This window comes from Dipodomys spectabilis, unplaced genomic scaffold (assembly GCF_019054845.1).
Source record: "Dipodomys spectabilis isolate Male_0828 unplaced genomic scaffold, ASM1905484v1 ptg000050l, whole genome shotgun sequence".
In the NCBI taxonomy this organism is placed as follows: domain Eukaryota; kingdom Metazoa; phylum Chordata; class Mammalia; order Rodentia; family Heteromyidae; genus Dipodomys; species Dipodomys spectabilis.
Genome location: NW_024870727.1, coordinates 12,361,377 through 12,384,580, shown reverse-complemented (window position 1 = coordinate 12,384,580; position 23,204 = coordinate 12,361,377). Strand labels below are relative to the sequence as shown.

General features: G+C 36.5%; 1 pseudogene; it reads left to right on the top strand.

Annotated features, from left to right (window-relative positions):
• Positions 1 to 4,209: 4,209 nt before the first annotated feature.
• LOC122107293 lies at positions 4,210 to 4,887 on the top strand (annotated as a pseudogene).
• Positions 4,888 to 23,204: the final 18,317 nt, after the last annotated feature.

The following is a 23,204-nucleotide window of genomic DNA, read 5'->3' as shown; positions in this document are numbered from 1 at the left end:
CTATGTAAACTGGAAATGAAGAGTTTAACCAGAAATTTTCACACTGTGCTCCTCTTAATCTTAATAGAAAAAAAAAATAAAGCAGTGATTTATTTCAGGAAGTTGTATTCTTGTTAGAATTGATGGTAGCACAAATTCAAAGAAATAATACACACCAAGGAGCTATTGATTCTGCTGTGTATGCCTTTCACGAAGTAGCAGTATAAAGTAGCTACTCTACCACATTGTTATGCTCTCCTTTGCTGTAAATTTCTTGTCCTCTTTAAATTCTGACACTAATTACTCGCATCTGTGCTGCTTACAAATGCTTATTTATGATCACATTTCAAAATCATTATTAATTTTGGGAAAAAACTCTTGGCTTAGCTTTGTCTTAAATATATTTCTATTTTCTGCTACTAAAACTTCAGGATTTGCTGAGTGCCAGTGGCTCACACTTCTAGCTACTCAGGAAACTGAGATCTGAGGATCATGGTTCCAATCCAGCTTGGGCAGGAAAGTATGCGAGACTCCTGTCTCCAATTAATTCCTAAAAACCTGAAAGTAGAATGGTGACTCACGAAGTAGAGCGGTAGCTTTGAGCACAAAAGCTCACAGATAGTGCCTAGATCCTGAGTTCAAGGCCCAAGGCAGAAACAAAGAAAAGAGAAGACTTCACCATTTTTAACTTGGAGATTTTCTAAATGAGCATGTGCTATGCTTGCAGTAATCAGTAATTTTTTCTAAGAATCGCGAAGTACTACTCTGGATATTCTCTTTTTAAAGACTCAAAACTTTGAACACCAATGTCTAAGGTCAGGAAAAAGCAAATGTTTTAGAGAGTTCAAATTTACTTACTTACCATTGTATGGTTTTATGCAGGGAGCAGGCTACATGGATTGGATGATCCAGGTCCAATGTTGATGAAAATAGTACTCCTCGCCTCCCCTTAGAGTAATGATTCAAACATTAGTTGAAACAATCTCGCAATGAATTGAGGGTTCTCTTAAGTGGGGACATCACCACTTTTGGTTATGATAGTTGCTAGCTGTCTGTCAAAATACCTGCGAGCTGTGTACAATACCCATCAGGAAACAGAAACGTAAGAATAACGGCTGTAGGTAAGACAGATGGGAATTCCATATTGTGTAAATTGCAGTGTATTTAAGCTTATTTGACCCCAACAGGGTGGACCTGGGCATATTCCTTGTGCAGGGATATGAACATGTAAAATTGTGCCTGTGTCCTTCTGCCCTTGCCTGGGCTGGAGCCCCAACATACTCTTAGGCATGGTATCTTTCCTCCTGTACAGACTCAGTCTCACAATCTCTCACTGTGGCTTTTATAACTGATTGCGCAGCCATTTCACTAGTTTCTCCCCTATAGTTACTCTTCTCCCATATTAGTTCATTAAAAAAAGACTATGTCAAAGAGCAGCAACATAAGTACCAGGAAACGAGTACTTGAAGAGGGGAGGGGAGGGTCAATGGGAGAGGGGTAGAAGGATAAAGGGGGAAAGGGGAGGGATGCAAACAAAAATTCGCTGCATGTGTAACAGTGTTAAGTAAAATAAAGGAAGAGGTGGGACAAAGGGAGGCGAGTATGTTGAAGTGATTGCACAGATCAAGATGAAATGTGCACGTGAACTGCTTTGCTAAATAGCAAAAAAGAAAAAAATTCAATACCTAACCTAAAATTAACATAAGTGAGGGAAGGGGTGGGTTGGGAGAGGTGGGTGAGAATGTTCAAAGGGGTAACAAAGAGGAGAGCAAGATGCACTGATTTCGTAAACTGCTTTGGTGAATGGCAACTCCTTTATACAACTACTTAACGATAATAAAAATATTCCAAAAAAGGTAATTTATACCTCTCCTTTCAATGGCAAATTAGAATCCCTTAGACACAATGTTGAGTCCTTTTTCTCTCTGATTGATCTTCATTTACTTTCAGCTCTTTGCCTTTTGTCTTAGCTTTTGTTCTCTTCAGTATGAATGTAATGCCAGCAACTCATTTGTCAGCAATTTAGAAACACAGTAGTCGTTTCTCTTACATTGTGCTTTTAGCTTGCTTGCTTGTTTTCTTCCTTCCTTCCTTCCTTCCATCCTTCCTTCCTCCTTCCCTCCCTCCTTCCCTCTCTCCCTCCTTCTTTCCTTCCCTCCCTCCCTCCCTCCTTCCTTCCTTCCTTCCTTCTTTCTTTCCTTCCTTTCTTTTTTTCATTATTTTTTACTTTTTTATTAAATATATATTTTTTTATTGTGAAGACACTGAGCAGAAGGGTTAGTTTCATGAATAAAGTAATGAGTACATTTCCATTGTTACCCTCTCCTTTGTTTTTCCCCTACCATCCCTTCCCTCCCCACCTCCCCAACTCCTCCTTCCCTCCCCAAATTTGCAAAGTTCATTTTCATCATAGTGTCTTGTACATCTCATTGCTACAGTATGTCATTCTGTATTCTTTTCTTTGAGTTTTTTTTATTGTGAAAATACTGTACAGAGGGGTTACAATTGTTGCTTTGTATGTCCCTCCCCCACAGTATAATCCCTGCTTTCATTATATTTGATGTCGGTATAATTTGTGGAGGGGAAGGGGAAAAACAAACCATTTAAATAGGGATACAGGTGGACCCATTGCAACAATGAGATGTACAAGTCATTATGTCGAAAAATGAACTTTACAACTTTGGTGGGGGGGGGGAGGGTAGTGTTGAGGATTGGGTGGGGGGACGGGGGGGGGGGGAGGATGGGAAGGGATGGGAAGGGGAAAGAAAGGAGGAGGCTACAATGCTTGATAAGACATGTACTCATTATCTTGCCTTTCTTTTTTTATTGTGAAAATACTGAACAGAGGAGTTACAATTACATGGGCAAGGTAATGAGTACATTTCTTATCAAGCATTGTTGCCTCCTCCTTTGTTTTCTCTTCCCATCCCTTCCCCAAGATAAGGATTCATTTTTTTTCTTTCTTGTGATTGTTTCTAATGTATTTATAAGATGATTTCCGTCCTACCTTGCTTGCTTGCTTTCTCTCTCTTTTGTTCTTTCTTCCTTCCTTTCTTCTTCTTTTCAGCATCTTCCTTTTTCCCTTGGCAAACTTAGCTTTCAAGTCCAGTCTTAAATGCTATATCTCCTGCAGACTTCTGACTTTTATAGGGAAACAGGTCCTCAAATTTACAACTTTGTCATGCTATAACTTGCATTGTAATTCATCTCCGTATTTCCTGCTAGTGTGAGAGCTCACTGATAAATTTTCACTAGCAACTATTTTATCCCTGTAAAACTTATTTGTTGACCCTCATTAAAATGTTACTGATTGAATAAATTATTGGACAGATTACTCCTTAAAAAAAGAAATCTGGGAATCAAATTTCTTAAACTTGTGGAAATAATTCTGTTGATACAATGATGTGGAATGTAAGAATGACACTGCACAGTAAGTTATCAAAATAACCATCTTACAGTAAGCATATTAAGACTTCATTTCTAGAAGTAGGAATAAAGAAAAGGCTATAAATAATGACATACTCTTTTTAGAGTTTTTAGATGTTATACAGAAACTTAGAATCCCCACTTGATTTTAGGAATTGAATGGCAACATGAAATGCTCACTTGAGTTTTGGGAATATTTGAGGGAAGAGTTTTTAATCTCATCAGTGAGTTTTGTTTATGCGGACCAACTAGTGCTAATGCATACTTGCAATACTGGTGTTGGAAAAAGTCTAAGAGCATAAATTCCATTTAAACGTGGACTGCCTTTCTCCATGTCTTAGGAGAGAATATGTGGATCAATAAAAGCAAAGGGATAATATTTTTAGAAAGGGAAGAAAAAAGTGTCCCTTGTGCAAACCTACTTTGAATCTATTAGATTGGATATATATATGACTTACCTAATTACTTCTTTTTACAATGGTTATTCTCTTCTGCTTATTTAGAATTCTGGTGGAGAAAAAGTTTCTGTAGTAAATTTCAGTGTTTATGACATGTGTCACATGGTCACATGGTCATATTTTAGCATGTGCATTTTTTTCCCTCGATCTCCACAAACAAATACACTGGTAAGCAATCCCAACTTGAGAGTTATATTGGTGACTTACAGGATTTCCTGATTATCAAAAGTAAAACAAAAGAACCCGGAAAATGCACATGTCTACTGGGACCTATGGTTATTATGGATTGTGCCCCACAAACCATTCTTTGCAGAAACAAAGCCTATGATTGGACTCCTGTGTGAACATGGCATCCGGCAGTAGGACAAAAAACTTGGACTTTCACCAAAAATGAGACAAAGATGAAGATGAGAAATTCACTGAGAAGAGACTCACAAAAAAAAGAGAAAAGAAGAATGGAAAACCAGTGCAGCCAGTCAAGTGGGAGCTTTTGCAGCACAGGGACTATAAAGAGGACTTGGAATCCAAGCTTGGGAAAACAATTGTCATTACCAAGACAACCTCACAGTCTGAGATAGGATATTACTGCAATGTTTGTGAGTGTGTGGTTTAATATTCCTTCAACTTCCTGGATGATATTAACGGAAAGAAACATCAACGGAACCTGGGCATGTCTATGCATGTGGAACGTTCTACCCTCGATCAGGTGATGAAATAAGAAGAAGAAGATGTAAGAGAAGCAGAAGGTTTATCATTTTGAAGAAAGAATGAAGGAACTCAGAGAAGAGGGAGAAAACGCTAAAGCATACAAGAAAGAGAAGCAGAAGGAGAAGAAAAGGAGAGCAGAGAAGGACTTGACATTTGAGGAGGATGATGAGATGGCAGCTGTGATGGGCTTCTCTGGCTTTGGTTCCACTAAGAAGAATTACTGAGCCTTTCTGTGATGGGCCTAATTTTGGCCTATGCTGGACCTAACTCTGTGTGTGTGTGTGTGTGTGTGTGTGTGTGTGTGTGTGTAAGGGGGTAGGGTCATTCTTTTGGATACTGAGGAATGTCCTTAAGAGTGTTATTGTCAGGACTAGAAGGTGGGTGTTTGTGGTTTCCCTCTACCTTAGGGGAGGGCATAGGATACAGAGGTAATGCTGCTGTGCATTTCATTTTTTTGAAATTTTTATTTATTTTTTATTGTGAAAATACTGTACAGAGGGGTTACAATTACATGGGCAAGATAATGAGTACATTTCTTATCAAGCATTGTAGCCTCCTCCTTTGTTTCCCCTTCCCATCCCTTCCCATCCTACTCCTCCCTCGGCCGCCCCACCCTATTCTCCCCGCCCTTCCCCCCACCAAAGTTGCAGCAATCCCACTTTTGGGCATTTACCCAAATGTTTACAAACAAGACCACACTAAAGCTACCAGCACAACTATGTTTATTGCAGCATTATTTACTATAGCTAAGATATGAAACCAACCCAGATGCCCCTCAGTAGATGAATGGATCAAGAAAATGTGGTATATATACACAATGAAATTCTATGCCTCCATCAGAAAGAATGACATTGCCCCATTTGTTAGGAAATGGAAAGACTTGGAAAAAAATTATATTAAGTGAAGTAAGCCAAGCCCAAAGAAACATAGGTCCCATGGTTTCCTTTATTTGCAATAACTAGTATATGTCTGAGTCAAGCAGAAAAGGTCAGATAAGGTGATGTTAGGGAAATGAACCCTAAGATATGTACTCAAAATTTTTTTTCTTTCATGGGATTGTTTCTAACACGTTTATAAGATTATTTCTTTGTTGGTTTGTATGTCCCTCCCCCACAGTATAACCCCTGCTTTCACTGTATTTGATGTCGGTCTAATTTGTGGAGGGGAAGTGGAAAAACAAACTGTTTAAATAGGGATACAGGTGGACTCATTGCAATAATGGGAAGTACAAGTCCTTATGCTGTGCATTTCTTGTACGTTAGTCGCTGGAGTTAGACCTCTTCCCATCTGAGTTCCTGATAAATGAAGACATCTCCATCAGAGGCTGCTCTCCAGCCTCTGCATGTTTCCCTCTTCATCTATCCAACCTCTTGTCTGAGCATCCCAGTTTTTTCCTATGTTCTTGCCTTTGTTTAAATTTTAACTCTTGTTAGCCTGTAACAGAAGGGATTTGATCAGATCCTCCTTTGCCATTCTCCTCTATGGTTCTTTGCCACCTGTGCATGCATGTGTACTTCTGCCTGGGTCAGTGGTGTGTGTGGATATATATGCATGAGTTTGTCACAAAGAGGGGGCCTGAGCTGGAATCTCCTAGCATTGCTGCCCTGGGGCCTGATGTTCTCGGTTTCCTCAGCGCATGTAACACGCAATTAAATGGAATGAGTGGTGTGGTTTGTGTCTGGAGAGTTTTTTTAACATTGTTCTTTTGATGTAGGCAATGTCAGCTTTTCCTGTTTGTTTAACTTTACTGAGGATTTTTCTGTTTTGTCTTCCTTGTGAGCAGGCTCTTGGAGGAAGCTGTTTGATGCAAAGGAAGAAAAAAAAGGAAATGAAACAAATGAATACAAAAAGGAAATGAATAAAAAAAGGAAATGAAAACAAATGAATGCAGACCCCTGACCCCAAACAAAACCAAGAACAAAAACAACCAAACAAACTTGCTATGGAAATCCTTGGGTCTCAGAGGCTATACAACATAATAAATGACAGACTGGGCCTATTTTACATTTGAAAAAAAAAGCCTATGATTGCCCCATTGAGATTTTTCCAACCTAAATGCTAATACTCTCTGACACATGATTGTGCTTGTGAAGGTTAAACGTGCATATGCAGTTATGCATGAGTTATTATCCTAGACACTTTAATTTTGGCTAGTAGGCACAGTGTTTTATAAATCTTAATTCAACTCTTAACTAATAAATTTTAAAAAATCTTAAAAATAAACGTTTATGCCTTACAGGTAGGAGAAATTGTAGAATGTGCAAAATGTATGGCAATGGTTAAGTTCTTGATATACTAATCTATATGTGTCAGATTCCTCTCTCCTGCTAAAATATGTAACAATCGTATTGATCAGATATATACTCAGAGTAGAATTTAGAATTAGAATTCCTTCTGAATATTTAAGTGATTCTAAATTAGGAGTATTTTTAGACTTTGCAAGATATGGTCTCATAGAATCAGGAAAGTCATACTGAATTGAAGCTTTTGATATGTCTTTACTATATATATATATGTATATATCTTAGACTTAGATATAGTATTGATACAAAATATATCATAAATAATATAGCATAATATTTTGTACTACAAAGAGAACATTTAAGTTGCAACAAGTGATATAAAGTATCTGGGTAACTATTGGTTATGTTGTGTCACTTTCACATCCCGAGTGGCTTGTTATTTTACCTATCATGGATACAGTCTGTGTGCAAACACTACAATGGAATGTGAGAGAAATATGTTGGAAAAGCTGTTCATTGTGTGTCTTTAATGCTTGCTGTCAGATTTCATGAGAACTTTGAGGGGTGAATGGGGTTGAAACATTGAATAGGACATTGACTGACAGACTTCCGTAAGCTTAGAGAACTTTAGAAAAATGAACTGATTCCGAACATATCTTTGTGTTTAATTGGAAGAATATTACTTTGAAGAATATTACTTTCATATGTATATTTCTTAGTAAATCACATCTTATTTTATATAAGATACATCTTTATCAGACTTAGAGGTTATGCTGTTGATTCAGTAAAATCTGTTCCCTAGCCTCTTATTTCTATAATGCTAAGCATGTGGCTAATTAATTCATACAACTGACACTGGAATGTCACAGTATGGTTGTGGAGTTGTGTCTCCCAAGACCGCCTGAATACTATTTTAATGGCATATGCTTCGTTTTAAATATATTTCATCAACAGAATATTTCCTTAAATAGAAGTTATAAGCAAACCAAAATGAAGAATTTGTATTTTTCTGGTAAGAATTACATTTTCTGAAAGAGCAAGAATATTTATCCCATAGTATCTTTGTTTTGATATAGCAAGTTTAATAGCTAAATGACAGAAACACAATTATTTGTTATCCGGGGGAAAGCCTTTGCTAATGGACTGGAATTGGTGACTGTCTTCTCTAAATAATAGAATGCATTAATGTAGCAAGGAATGCTATTTTACTTGTGCCTTACATATTCAATTATCCTATAACCTACTTCCCCTATTCATGGGCCTAGAATTTCAAGGAACCAGAGATGAATGGTACAAGAAACTTTATCATATTAACTCTAGTTGAAGAGTCACTTCATGCAATCTCAGTACTTTCTAGATGTGACAACTTCACTCGTATCATAGTATTGAAAGGGATGAAATGTGCCTAGACACTTGAAAAATGAATTCTGAACCCGAGTAAAGGAACTAATTTGAATTCAAATATCTAGAAAACCATTAAGGGTCCTTAAGTCATGCTGTGCTAATACTATGTAAACGGAGTGTGTTCAGTGGAGTAAAATGCAGAACTCACAGTCCAATGCACCATGAAAAAGACTTCCATGTAATGGGTGAACTAAAGTCTTGCACACAAACTGAAATGTGTGTGTGTGCGTGTGTGTTTGTGTGTGTGTGTGTGTGAGTGTACAGAGAGATGTAATTATATATAGTATATACATTTTATCTAATTATATATTAAAATTATATATTTACATATTATATGCATATGTTATTTATATAAATATTAATTATACTAAATTATGTATTATATATCATAATTGTGATTGTAGATTGCATGCATTATATATGCATGTGTATATCTAACAGATATTCATACAATATATAAACCTTAACATACATAAAATATACATATTATAGAGTATACACATACTACATACTCTATATACACTTCATATACAATAAATATATACATTATGCATATACTATGTTCATAGCATGTAGACTATATACTATTATATATAGTATATAATAATAAATAGTGGGCATATATGTAGTATATATTCGTTATGCATACACATAACCTCTTCTGAATTGGCAATCTGAATCATTTTCTTTCCTCCCTCCCTCCTTCTTTCCTTCCTTCCTACCTTCCTTCCTTCGCTTTCTTTTTTTATATTTTATTGTAAAGGTGATGTACAGAGGGGTTACACTTACATTACAGGTAATGAGCACATTTCTTTTTGAACAGTGCCCTGCCCTCCCTCATTTTCCCTCAGTGTTTTCCTTCTTCCTTCCCCTGAGTTGTATAGTTCATTTCCAACATAGTGTCTAGTGAGTATCACTGCTGAATCACTTCACCCTTTGTCATTTTCAAAGGGTACAGAGATTTTATGTTCTCGGTAGATTTTATAGACCAATGATAATCCACAGTGAACATTACTTTAAGATGAAGGCCTAAAAATCTTATTCAACATTCTCTGCTTACTTTTATTTTTATTAAAATCACAAACAATTCTACTTATTGGATACTTGCTTAAGGAGTCTTGGAACCAAGAATAATTACGTTTTCCTATGTATTTGTAACCTGTTAATGCTTATCAAATTATTTAGTCCAACAGTAATAAAACTGCATTTCATTATGTGTTCAGACACATGTAGATGCTTTTCTTTTTCTATCACAGGTTCTTAGTGAAAATAAGACACATATTATCATGTTTTACTGCACAAAAATACCTGAGATTCAGCATTCAGCTTATGGCAATAGCCTCTAAGTGGCAAAATTAGTACTGACTATTTCCCATCATTTTACACATAATGCATTATCTGAGTACCTTGTTATCTCATCGCTCAGGTTACTTATCCCATTAATTAAGGCAAAGAGAGAAATCTACCATTAATGTGCAGTTTACTGTTAGGTACTGCACTATCTAATGCCTTTTTTTTTTCTGGTCATGAGGCCTGAGCTCTGGGCTGAACGCTGTCCCTCAGCTCTTCAGCTCATGTCTGGCGCTCTACCATTTGAGCCACAGAATCACTTCCAGCTTTTTCTGCTTATGTGGTGCTGAGGAATCAAACCCAAGGCCTCATGCATGCGAGGCAAGCACTCTACCACTGAGCCACCTTCTCAGCCCCAGCTAATGCCATTTTTAATCATTTCTTACCAAGTGAGTATTCTCTCCGCTGAATGCTTCCCTTTTGTGACATTACTAACAAAGAAATGAGCTAGAATTCAAGCCCAAAGCTAAATAATATTTACAGTATTATGATGGGATTGGGAGTTAGACTCCACTGGAAATAAAAGTAAATAATTCTACTGAACAATTTAGGTGGCAGTTTAGTTTGTCTCTGGGGAGCCTTCCTAAAGAAATTCAGGACTTAATTTTATTAGTTTCCCTTTTCATGAAAAAAAATATGGAAGGCATACATTGAAGCATGAGAGATTTGAAGAGAGCAAAGAATGAGGAAGTCTTAACAGTAAAGAAGAAATATTTTATCTTCTATGGTAATATCAAATTTATAGAAGTCACTCACTTTATGTATCATGGTCTGATAATTAAAATAGCTGCTGATAGATCATAAGTTTAGTTCTTTGTCTTGGATAAGTATCCTCATTTGGAATTTGGCATAACAATGTAAAATTTCTTGTACTAAGTCAATGGAAAGTGGGTAATTTTAAACTCTATATTTGGTATTTCACCTATTCATTCCATATGATTTAAATAAGGCTAAAAGAGTTTATTTGTACAGCTTTTTTGCTATACATAAAACATTCTTGCATAACTGATGTGTCTTAAATGAGAAAAGACTTCCTTGTTTTTATCGCTAATTCTCCTTGACAATGAATACTACAAGAATGCCAGTGTACTCTGAGAAACTTCCAGAACATATAGACATTATTTTAGACCAGAGTGATAGACAGGATTGTGTGAACTTCATTTTACTCACTCATGTTTTGGGTTTCATATGCCCATCAGAGAGAAATTCCTTATAGTAACTTTAAATGAAAATGTAGTGCTATAGAATAAAGCTAAAAATTCTTATGAAGTTTACAGTTACAGGAATCTGATGCCTAACTATATATGCAAAAATATGATAAATACCATTTGTCTTCATCATCTTTAATTTTTATATATTGTTCCTTCCCTTAACATATGTCTTCCTTATTGCTTTCTTCTGCTATAGAATTCTAGAGCTCTGATTTACCAGACAATCCTTTGGTCCCTCTCTCTTTCTCCATCAGGCAGTATTTCAATCTTAGAATCATGAATAGCGGGCCCATTATGATACTCTCATGGAAACATTACCTTTATTTCCCTTGGTAAAAACTTACCTGATATGTTTGTCTTTCATTATAAACTATCCATTAATAATAAAAAATACTGGTGAAATAGTTCGTGCTAGGACCATCCTGTAGTTCTTGCTGTATTTGCAACAAAAGTAAAATTTCACACATTTTCAAATATTGTGATTTTGAAGGAGATCTTTCCATGTTTTAGAATTGATATTTTTCATTTCAGCTGGGCACTTATGCTCATATAAGTAATCCCAATTAATTAGGAAGCTGAGATCTAGGATCAAGCCAGCTAGGGAAGACAAATTGACATGATTCTTATCTCCATTTACCCAGCAATAAGCTGGATGTGGAGCTATGGCTCAAATGACAGAGCACTCGAATTGAGGGGAAAAAATAAATGACTGTGCAAGGCCTGAATTCATACCCTGTTACTGCAAACACACACACACACACACACACACACACACACACACACGTTAATTGCATATCAATAGTTACCAGATCTTAATATACTTTACTAATGAATTATTTCAAATATAAATGGCAAGATATGAATGCTTATATGCATGTTTATATATATATACATATATATATATATATATATGTATATATATATATATATGAATTAATAGTTAAGAATGGAGCTGTGGTTCAAGTGGTCGGGCACCAGGCTGAATGAAAAGACTAAGGGACAGCTCCCAGGCCCTGAATTCAAGCCCCAGTATGGCACAACAAATAAATAAAAAAATAAGAAATAAAAAAATAAAGAAATTTCTGTTACTATATGTCATTGTGCCTCACATCTTATTGATAATATTTACAATTCAGGCATCTCATGATGCTATGTTAGTTAATCACCCATTGTATCCTCACTCTAAAACCAATCTCTTCACAGCTCTAAGCCCACATGGAAGACCCCAGCTGTTCTTGGTCTATGAGGCAAGTAGCCAGTTGGCTATACTAGGCAGATTTCTGTGCCAGCATGTCACAAGATCCTCTCAATGTTGTTTGGTACAGTGCAGGCTAAAATTACATACAATATCTGCTTTCTTCTCCCTTCAGAAATATGTCATGAGACGAAGTGAGATGTTTTGGAGGAAGAGAATGCATCCTATTCATTCAGCTTGCTGTTGTTTTTGAGTCTTACCAATGAATGAATGCTCCATTGAAGTTTGTCTGGAGGTAAGTGTGGGAACTTTATAGTTATAAGATTTGAACGTAAAGTTTCTGAAATATTGGCTGCAGTTTGCTTCCAAGTCACCAAGCTATGGCGGGATCTCTAATTTCATTGAATTTAACAATGGGGAATTGCTTCCCTTTCTAAGTCTGTTGGTAATGCACACAATTTGTCTGATGAGTAAAGAACATTTTTCACAGCTGACATGTTGCAATTTCCAGTAGAAATGTAGCTCAAACTCATAAATTCATGAGGCTGCATATTGTAAGGTGGTGCTCATTTATTTTTAAAAGATGAATACTACATGAATGTCTAGTATGTTTTTCTTTTTATTGTTTCTCACCTGCTCAAAAGAATGAAAACTTTCCCAAATTGCCAAAAGGGGAAAATAAGTGATATACTAGTGAAGCTTTAGAATGCCCAAAGAAACAGGACATCTAACTGCAAAAAAGATTGTCTTCAGCTCAATGCAACCTTCCTTCTCTTTCTACATATACAGAAGACATGACATGTGTTTACATTGAGACATTCTCCTATTCCTGATTTCCCAGAATAACTCTTCTACTTGCCATATGTATATGACAGAGACACTAGTCAATGCTATTCCATTTTTTGAAGTATAAATGCAAGATTGGAAGAGCACTAGATCTGAGCCAGACACTCTTTAGGTGAGATCACACTCCCTACTTGTCTTTGTTATCCTCTCTGCACTCATCTCCGATGGAGAGTACCCTTCCTTTGAGAACAGAAACAGTGTGTGGATTCCAGAACCACACCCTCTCAGGAGCAAAACACCCTCTCCAAGGATGAAGGATTCTATTTCACATTTGACATTTTCTGGATAGACAAATAAATAGAAAATCTTGTGTTCCTAATCCTCCCCTCCCAATAGGAAGGAGTCCACTGAGTTCAGCAAAATGTCAGGGTGTGCTCCCTTTTTGAAATGTTTGTACATTACAATAAGAATTAATGTCTTGGAAAAAATTTATGCAGAACAAGAGCAAAATAAAGGCACTGAAACAACCCTTATTCAGAAATATATAGCTGAATCATATATATGTATATATGGCTATCAAAAGAATCATATATATGTGTATATATAATACTTTATTTTCAGCACTATTTGGAAAGGATACACACAGCACTCCTTATGCATAGTAACAATAAACATATCATTTTGTAATTCAGTCCTAATAAGACATGAATATTACACATTCTTAGTCTTAAAGTTAGCAATGATAATTCAAATTCACATTACTTTACAAAATATATGCAATAGAAAATATAAGACCAGAGACATTTTTTTCTTTTCATTATATTCTTTTTTTAAAAAGTACATTTTTATCATAAAAATATTGTGCAGAGGGGTCACAGTTACATGAGCAAGGTAATGAGTACATTTCCTACCAAGCATTTTTACCTCCTATTTTGTTTTCCCCTACCCTCCCACCTCCACAACTATACTTCCCCCTCCACTTCCCCCCCCAACCTAAATTGTAAAGATTGTTTTTCAACATAGTGTCTTGTACATCTCATTGTTACAATGTGTCAACCTATACCCTATTTAAGCATTTTGTTTTTTCCCTTCCCCTCCCCAAGCTAGAGAAGTAGATATACAAGATGCAGGGCAGGGATATCAAATATAGTGAAAAAAGAGTTTATACTATGGGAGAGGAACATACAAAGAAACAAAAAATCACATGGTACATTATAAATTAGGAACAATAGCAAGAAAGACAAAACCACTGGTGTCCCTATCTTGGGGTTCATTTCACTTAACATCATCTTATCTGGTCATATGTGCATAGCTTTTGACCCATTTCCAACTCATTGACAGGAAAATGAGCAAGTACATATATATTTTGTGAAAGAGGTGAGTATACATAAATGGTATGTCTTTTATTACAACAAGCAAACAAAACTTTTTTTCTTTTATACTAGAGAAACTTTCTGGCCAGGTATTAGTTACTTTAAAAACTTCCAATTCTCCCACACCGATAGGCTTTCTTGTAGGGCAAGTTTTTCATAATCTTTGAATCGATGACTACTGTTTGGCTCTGTCTAAATCACTGCTTGTGAATTTATGCATTCATAGTGAGATTTCTGAAGCTGAGCTGGGGTAATGGGGAATGAGCAAGATTGGGGTCTCCTACTTTTGCTCCACTCAATTAGAAATGACTGCATCCTTCAGAGAAGGAACTTGAGAGTAAGTATTTTTTTTAAAATCATCTTTAGAGCATAAATGGACCTAGGATGGTGATAAAAGATTACAGTAGATACTGACCTGTGCTCAAATTTCTTAAGTTGCTGAGATTTAATGCTGAAGAGAAACTTTAGTTTATTTTTTCCTGTTCTTGAACAGCCAACTCACAAACATTAGGCAGCGAACAAAACCGCAGAGCATTATGCATGATAAATAAGTTGCTTTACAGACTGACATAGTGGTGCCTGGTATGAATCTCCGTATTTACAAACTAAGACAGGACGATTGTGAGTTTGAATCCAGCCCAGGCTGAGTTTGATGGGAACAAGAACTACATAATGAGACCACATCTTTTGAGGAAACTCCATACTGCTTTCCAGAGTGTGTGAACAAGTTTATACTCTTACCAAGAGTGTAGTAGTGCTCCCTTTTGGCCATACCTCCACCAGAATATGTTATTGTTAGTTTTCTTGATAATGGCCATTCTAACAGTGGTAAGGTGTGATCTCAATGTTGTTTTGATTTGCATTTCTTTTATACCCAGAGATGTTGAACATTTCTTCATGTGTCTATTGGCCATTTTTCTTCTGAGAAGTCTCTCTTATTCTTTAGTCCATCTATTAATTGTGTTGTTGTTTCTTTGAGGGTTTATTATTGCGGGGGTTTAGGTTTTGTGCTCTATATTTTAGATATGAGACCCTTTTACAATGTATAGCTGGTTAAAATTTTCCCCCGTTCTTTGGGCTTTCTATTAATCTTGTTAGCTGGATCTGCTGCTCATCAATTTGAGGCAATTCCATTTACTCAGTATTTCTCTAATTTGTTGTGATTCTGTATCTTTACTTATGAAGTTACAAACTGTGCCTAGAAGCCCCATGTTTCCCATACCCCTTCCTGTAATATTTTCATGATATCTTGCCTTACATTTTGAGGTCTTTGATACACTTGAAAATGATTCTGGTGCAGAGTGATATATAAGGATCTAGGTCCAAGGCCACATTAAAGCTCCCAGCACAACCATGCTCATTGTAGCATTGTTTACCATAGCCAAGATATAGAATCAGCCCAGATGCTCCTCAGTGGATGAATGGATATAGAAAATGTGGTATATATACACAATGGAATTCCACACTTCCATCCAAAAGAATGATATTGTACCATTTGTAATGAAATAAAAGACTTGGAAAAAGTCATTTAGCAAAGTAAGCCAGACTCAAAAATCATAGTTTACATATTTTCCCTCATCTCTGGTAATTAGAACGTGACTTTAAATGTACAAGTAAACAAACTTGATGGAAAAGAACTCAGGGACATGATAAATTATACAGACCTCTAGGCATTTAAACAGAATGAGACCAACTGAAAACATTAGAGTATTTTTTTTTCTTTTCATTGTTGCTATTTTTGTTTTCTTTTCATTTTGTCTCATTTGTTCATTTATTTGTCTTTGGGAAGGTAAAAGAAGGAACAGAAATTGAGGGACAAAGGGTGAACAAATGCAATGGTTATATTCACTAGATACTATATTGAAAATAAACAATTCAACTTGTGGATAGGGTCAGGAAGGAAAATCTGGGAGAAAGGGAGGAAAGGGGTAACATTGTTCAAAAAGAAATGCACTCTTTTTAAAACAGAACATTAATTTCTGTAATCAAACCCATGTAGAAAAGACCTTACATATTTACTACAGTGTGTTTACCCCTGCACAAAAGAGATGCACTATTTGCCTGACTTATTTAACTGTAACCTCTCTGTACATCACTTTTACTGTAACAATAAAAATGCAAAAAATAGTAAATTCAAATAAAAATATAATCAGTTTATTATATTCTTGGATGATAATAGTAAATAAAAATTTTATGCTTAGAGTTAAAAAAAATCAGCCAACAAATCTTTCCAACAATAAAACCCAGAATGAAAACAAAGCAAATAGATTCCTTCATATATTTGTTGTATGAATTTATATAGTGTTGGTAGCATATGTCTGTAATCCCAGCTCCTCAAGAGACTGATTTCTAATGATCACAATTCAAAGCCAGCCCAGGCAGAAAAGTCCTTGACTCTCTTATCTCCAATTTAAAAAAAAGACAGAAATCAAGCGATAGAGTACTAGCATTGAGAATAATAGCTGAGGGACAGCATCCAGGAGTGAAGCTCAAGACCTAGGACTAACACAAAACAGAAGGATATATAATAGTAGTTCCAATTGCACAGCAATATTTCAATATTTTCTTGTTTAATTAAACTTAATTGAGTACAGTATATTCTTTATAACTACAACATATTTGAACAAATCTTCTATGAGTATAGGCCATTTCTGTTTCAGTATTACCATTTTTATTGAAATATTCTGGAGTGACATTGTTGTTGTTGTTATGAATACAATCTACGTTTCATCTTCAGGGCCACTAACACATTGGCCTCCCCTATGCTGTAGAACCCAAAGATTTTAGAGAATAAAGGAGGAAAGTAATGGGAGAAAAGCATATTTCTATATTTAGGCTAAAACGACATATTGGGAAGTTGGGCTAAACACGATGCTCTTTAAAAAGAGATGGATAGGCTGGACCAGAAAGATAGACATATGTAAAGAATATTGCAGAAAGTGAGAGTAATATAAAAGGATGGTAAAAGAGAGAAACATGTAGAGAGAATATGAAAACACTGGTGTGGCTGTAACTATAGTTTGGTTACTAGAGAATAACTGTATCCCATGTCAGAGGGGGAGCATGAGATCAGATGTGTACTGCACAGAGCAGTGATAGAGAAAATCACTGTGTGGGAAACACCTGCATTTCTTGGGAACATTAGTCTTATGATGAGAAGAGCAAGAGCTTTAGAGGCCAAGGATCCTGTAGAGGTCACCAGATTGTATCATTGGAAAGATTATTATTTCCCCATTTGATTTTCATCCTAAATTATTTGAAAAAGTCTTGTTATCATCGTTGTAAATAACTAAGTGAATATTCTTTGAAACATGATTTAAAAATGTCAGACGTAAGCTACCATGAAATTATTTAAGAGATATGACCATTTAAAAGATCATAAAATTTTTCAAAAAATATACCTGTTTTCTATTAAAAGAAAATATGTGCATCCAAAGTATTTGTAAAATAAAAGCATAACTTCTCATTATAGTAATATGACTTCATTTATTTAAACAATTTTCACTGATAAAAAGTGAAAGGAAGGGCCCTCATTATGGATTGATGGTGCTACAATTTCAGAAACTTTTCAAAATATGTTTTTAATTTTTCGGTAAACAAAATTGGAAACCATTTGTAAGAGGTGACCATGACAATGACAATTCTATAACAATGTTATGATGATGACTCATTATTGTCACTTACTGAGTCACTTATATGAAAGCATCCCTGGTGGTGAGTAATGTCTTTAGTATTTGACTTTTTAAATACCTATAAATAATAACATGCTACTCATGTACATTGGGAAAACTAACTTAGGGAGGGTTTACCAACACATCCAAATCTGCATACCTACTAAATATCATAATACAATAAGAACAAATAACAGTATGAGAGCTCACTTGTTATGTGATATTAAAGAACAAAGAAAGCATTGAAGTGTCTCTTGCCTGTAATTCTAGCTACTCAGGGGGCTGAGATTTGATGAACACAGCTAGAAGCCAGATAAGGCAGGAAAATCTGTGAGCTTTTATCGCCAATTAACCACCAAAAATCCATAGGTGAGCTATGGTTTTGAGCAAACAAGCACATGGACAATGACCAGGATTTGAGGTCAAACCCCAGAATTGTCACAACAACAAAAAAAGTGCCTAGACTCATGAAAACTTACAACATTTTGGTTTTATAGACTCCAGATTGTCTGAGAAAACCAAGACTCAAAAGTGGAATATGGTTAAATGGCATTACAGACAAAGCACGTGAAATAAGCATTCATCATTATATAATCTAATTCAGTGGCGTAAGTGTAATATTGATGTAAGGTAATCATCCCAGAAGCCACATTTTAAAATATAGATTATTGGAGTCTTTAATATACAGTTAGTAGGCTGCAGGCCTCCAGTTGTTACAAAGGCCTGAAGCACGCAAATACACATAACACTGCTAGGAAACATGTTAAAGAAGAAAGAAATAACAAAAACAATACCAACAAGCCAATTCAGCTCCAATGGAGAGCTGAATTAGGATGCCAAGACGACTGGAGATGACCCAGGAGATAGGACACAGGACAAGATCACAGAGACACACGTGGCATGGAGTCCTGGGAGCTAGGCTGGTCCGGGCCTAAATAGGTTGGCTCAGGGGGCAGATCCTCAGGAAATTCCCAGTCTCGGGCACTAGACTGACAGATTCAGGAACCTATCAGCCAAGTGGCTGCCCACTGCCCCCAGGGGTCCAGGTACTTCCATTACCTGGAATGCAGGTGATGGGTGGGGGAGGGTTTCCTTCCCCCAGCATGAAGACAAGATGCCAGACCCTACCATCCACCATGTGGCCAATATGGCACCGACCAGACCTGGCCTCCTTCCTTCAATATGTTTATAAGCCCTACCATTAGAGAGATGTTAGGGGAGGAGATTATAGTGAGAGTGGAAAAGTAAAAGAGTGAATCACAAAACTTTGCACAGCATTTCAATACAGCAGTTTGGTATTAAAATGTACCAAAGTTTAATGACTAAGCCAGAGAAAACCTTAGTGAGTACATCTATTGCACCTGCACTTGTATTAGATACGCCTGAATTTATTATTTCATTTAATGCTCACAAAATCTTTGAGACTGTTAACATGTACAGTTATATGCAATTTATATTTTGCCTTAGTTTCAAGCTTGTAGGTTGTAGAGTTATCCATGAATAGTACATGTAGGAATTTAATCATAGGTTTAAAGTCAGTTTGTAAATAGTCATCTTTTTCTCGCCCAACTTCATTGAGGTTTAATTCACAAAAGTTGTAAATACCTTGGAGGTTGATATACTTTTTCATTTCAAAGAACATACCATAAAGAAGATTATTACCGTATCTGAGCCTCCCACTTACCTGTTTTCGTGGTATCTACAAAGTACCAACACTAAGGGAAGCTAGCCAGTTCCATTATGGGACAGCTGTTTATTATAATCACCATGCTGTACTCTTGAACTCCAGAGCTTGTTCATCAATTAAACTGTGCACACTTAAATCCTTTGTTTCAAATCCCAACCCTGGTGGTCATCAAATCATCTCTGCTTTAAAGAGCTCAACATATTTGGGTCCTATGTATAAGTGAAATCTTTCCATGTGTGCCATCCTGTGTCTTATTTCCCTTAGCAAAATGTTCTTAATAATAGTCCCTGTGTGTGTGTGTGTGTGTGTGTGTGTGTGTGTGTGTTTCTTTATCCAATTGTCCATCAACCTGCAGGGGTCGCGTGTACCCCTTGGCTATTGTGATCCTCAGACTCAGATGCCAGTTCTACCAGATCACATAGCAGTGATCCTTATATTTTCTAGTGTGTTTATCGTTGGTATAAAAGTGCACATTCTTTATTGCTCACGCTGTAGTTTCACACCACCATAATAGATGACTGTGTTGTCCAGTGAGGGGATGTGGTGTGACCCCACGATTCTCGTCATAGACATCATACAAGAGAAAGAAGCTCCGCTGGTCACAGGCAGACGATGCAACGCGGGACAGGGCCAGTCCGCGAGGCCATGGATGCTGTGTCCAGCGAGTGCCACAAAGAGGCCACAGCTTCTCCAATCAAACCAGCTGTATTTGTGGCACGACAGATGGAGTTTTCCAGAAGTACTGAGGCTTCAGGCTTTCTGTTCTTCCTTGAAGAGCGATATGTAGAGTCACCTGGAACAAACTGTCACCTACCCCACGTCTGTGCTCAAGGCGGCTTTGGGGAGTCAACACCCGACCCCAGAGTCACACCTGAGCGGGGTCGGCAAGCCACCCTGGGCCCTCAGACCCGAGGTGGACGTGCTCTGCCTCCTCCAAGCCAGGCGTGTTTCCCACACAGTAATATTCCTCTCCAGGCTGGGCAGCGGGACACACACAGGAGTCGCTAGTACCTGAGCCCATGTAGATGACAAATTTCGATTTTTAGAAAATTGTTACAGATGTCTCTCTTTCTGCCAATTAAATATTCTTATTTATTTTTCTTCTTGTTCTGCTGGGGATTGAACACAGGACCTCATGCTTCTGAGGAAAGCCCTCTATCATGTTAGTCTACTCACCACACTTTGCTCACTTCTGTCCACAATGGCCATGGATATGGGTTCTCCTGTCTCCCATGTATCAAGTAACTGAGATTACAGGTGCATGTCACCATGTCCAGTCCCTTCACATTATTTTTAAATGGTGCACAAAATACGTAACTTGTTAAGGCTGAACCATAATATGTTTTTATCCACTTATGTACATAATATATGATGCTTAAATTGGGTCAGATCTATTTTTTATTTCTTTATTTTTCTATGCTTTATGCACTGCATGCTTTTATGTTATTAGAGAAAAATGCAAAGTGTACAAAATGATCCTCAGGCTTAACATGCATTTAATGCGTTTCTTCTACTAAGTAGAACATTGTTGTCTAGGACCAATTTTGACATTTTGCAGCTTAGAACACTAGCCTATCGGATGACATATTTAAATGCTTTATTGTTATAGGCAGAAGAGGTATAGCTACATAAGTCAGATAAAATGTACATTTCCTTTTGGACAATGTCACCCCACCCCACCTCCCAGTTTTTCCTGCCCATCCCCTCCCACAAATTATATCATTCATTTTCAACATAGTATCCAGTGAGTACCACTTCTGTATTTGTTCACCCTTTGTCCCCCCATTTCTGTGACTCCCCTTACATTCCTAAACGCAAATCAGTGAATAAGACAAAAAGAAAAGAAAATGGAAAAAGCAATAAAGAAAAAACAAAGAACAACTCTTGTTTCCGTTTCCTGATGAATATTAGTTTGCATGGTCAGAGGTGCATAGGCACTGTGCCTTTGTTATTTTTCATCCTTTCATGATGAAAATATTCTAAATCTTGTCTCTTGATAAATCTTTAAATCTTCTGTGCAATCAAAGCCCTAGAAATTCTTATTCCCTATTACTTTGTACCCCCTGATCAACTTCTTCCCACCCCACTCATCCCAAACTCCAGACTCTACCATCCTACCTTCAATATCCATCACAACCGTTTTTGATTTCATGTACCAATTAAATCCTGGGTATTTGCTTTACTTCATCTGCCTTATTTCAAGAAATAATCTCCATATCTGAGTTTTCTTCTCAAGCTTTCTGGCCTTGCTACTAGTGAGCAGGGAGTTCAGTTACAGACTTTTCCCCCTTGTTTAGTTCTGCTACATAATCAGAGATACTTCAGCTCAGAGGAATTTGGAATATAGCTGCATTAAATAGAAAAATTATCACTTTTGAAACCAATTATTTTTCTCTTGTCTTTTTGAATGGAGTATAGATATCTGTATACTTGTATGTACATATAACACAGAGAAGAAAAAAAATAAACCAGAACAAATAAACTGGTGCTGTGGTATATAACACAATAATAGGGCTATGGTATATAGCACAATAATAGGGTTTTTGCTTCATATGGGCATGAACCAGGGCTCAATTCCCAGCACCAATAAACACATCAATGAATCAATAAACTCCTTCTGATACCCTTACATGAAGGAAACATCTGTGTAATCGAATTAGGTAAATAACTTCAAGAAGAAATGCCACATTTGTAATATTATTTTGTTTTTCCTCTTTATTCAGTCCCTTTCAGTGAATAATGGATGTTCCGTTCCATTTTGGAATATGGTCTTTGACTAGCAGTCATGGAAACTACGGGAAAAGGTCATTTTGTTCTTTCTCTGGCCTTCAAGCTTTATACATTTCCAAATCTATTTTTTTTGAGATTTTCACAATTGCAATGCTCAGAAATCTTTTGGGAATCCATTTAATGTTAAACAGCTCTTACCAATTCTCCACAGTTTCATTTCTCTCTTTCCTTGTCTCACTATTAAAATTTATTTTTCTCTATTTTTTTTTCTTTTTTACTGTTAGTAAGTGATTATGTATTTCACAAATTTCATAGTATTATGAGATAGTGATACTTAACGTCACAAACACATTCTAACCTTCCTGGGGCACATTGTCATTATCATGGTCTCTAACATTTGTGAATTCTATAAGCTTGGACAATACAGCTATTTTTCTCTATTATGCTTTAAACAAAAAAATTGAAAACAGTAGACCGCTATTATCTGTGGAATAGCTATTGAAAAAGACTTGCTAATGAACCTTTAACCAGTTCTTCTGTTGTCTATGTGATAATTCTACGAACTTTGCTTTGATTTCACATTTTTGAACCATCCAGTTGCTCCTTTTCCTCTACCTAGAGCTCACTGCATTTATTCTTCTTAAGTTCTGGGGTGTGAAGTTAGCCTAATCTCTGTGGTGCTGACTGTAATAGGAGTACTACCTTGCTGTTCCTATTTCCTCTCTTCTTGCTTATGCATCCAGTAGAACACTGAGAGGGACAGATAAGATGTAAATGGGTGTCCTGATGCTGTGCTCCTGAATAATTTTATAGCACTTTTCATAATGATATGGATGTTCTTCCCAGGAACCTGGCTACTTTGTATCATAAGTAATTACTTTCTGCCTATCTATAGCATTCTAAGTTTCAATTAGATGAATTATTCTTCACTTCCCCTGGCAAAGCCATTACTGCAGAAAGTTCTCTGAGCAGAACAAAACAGC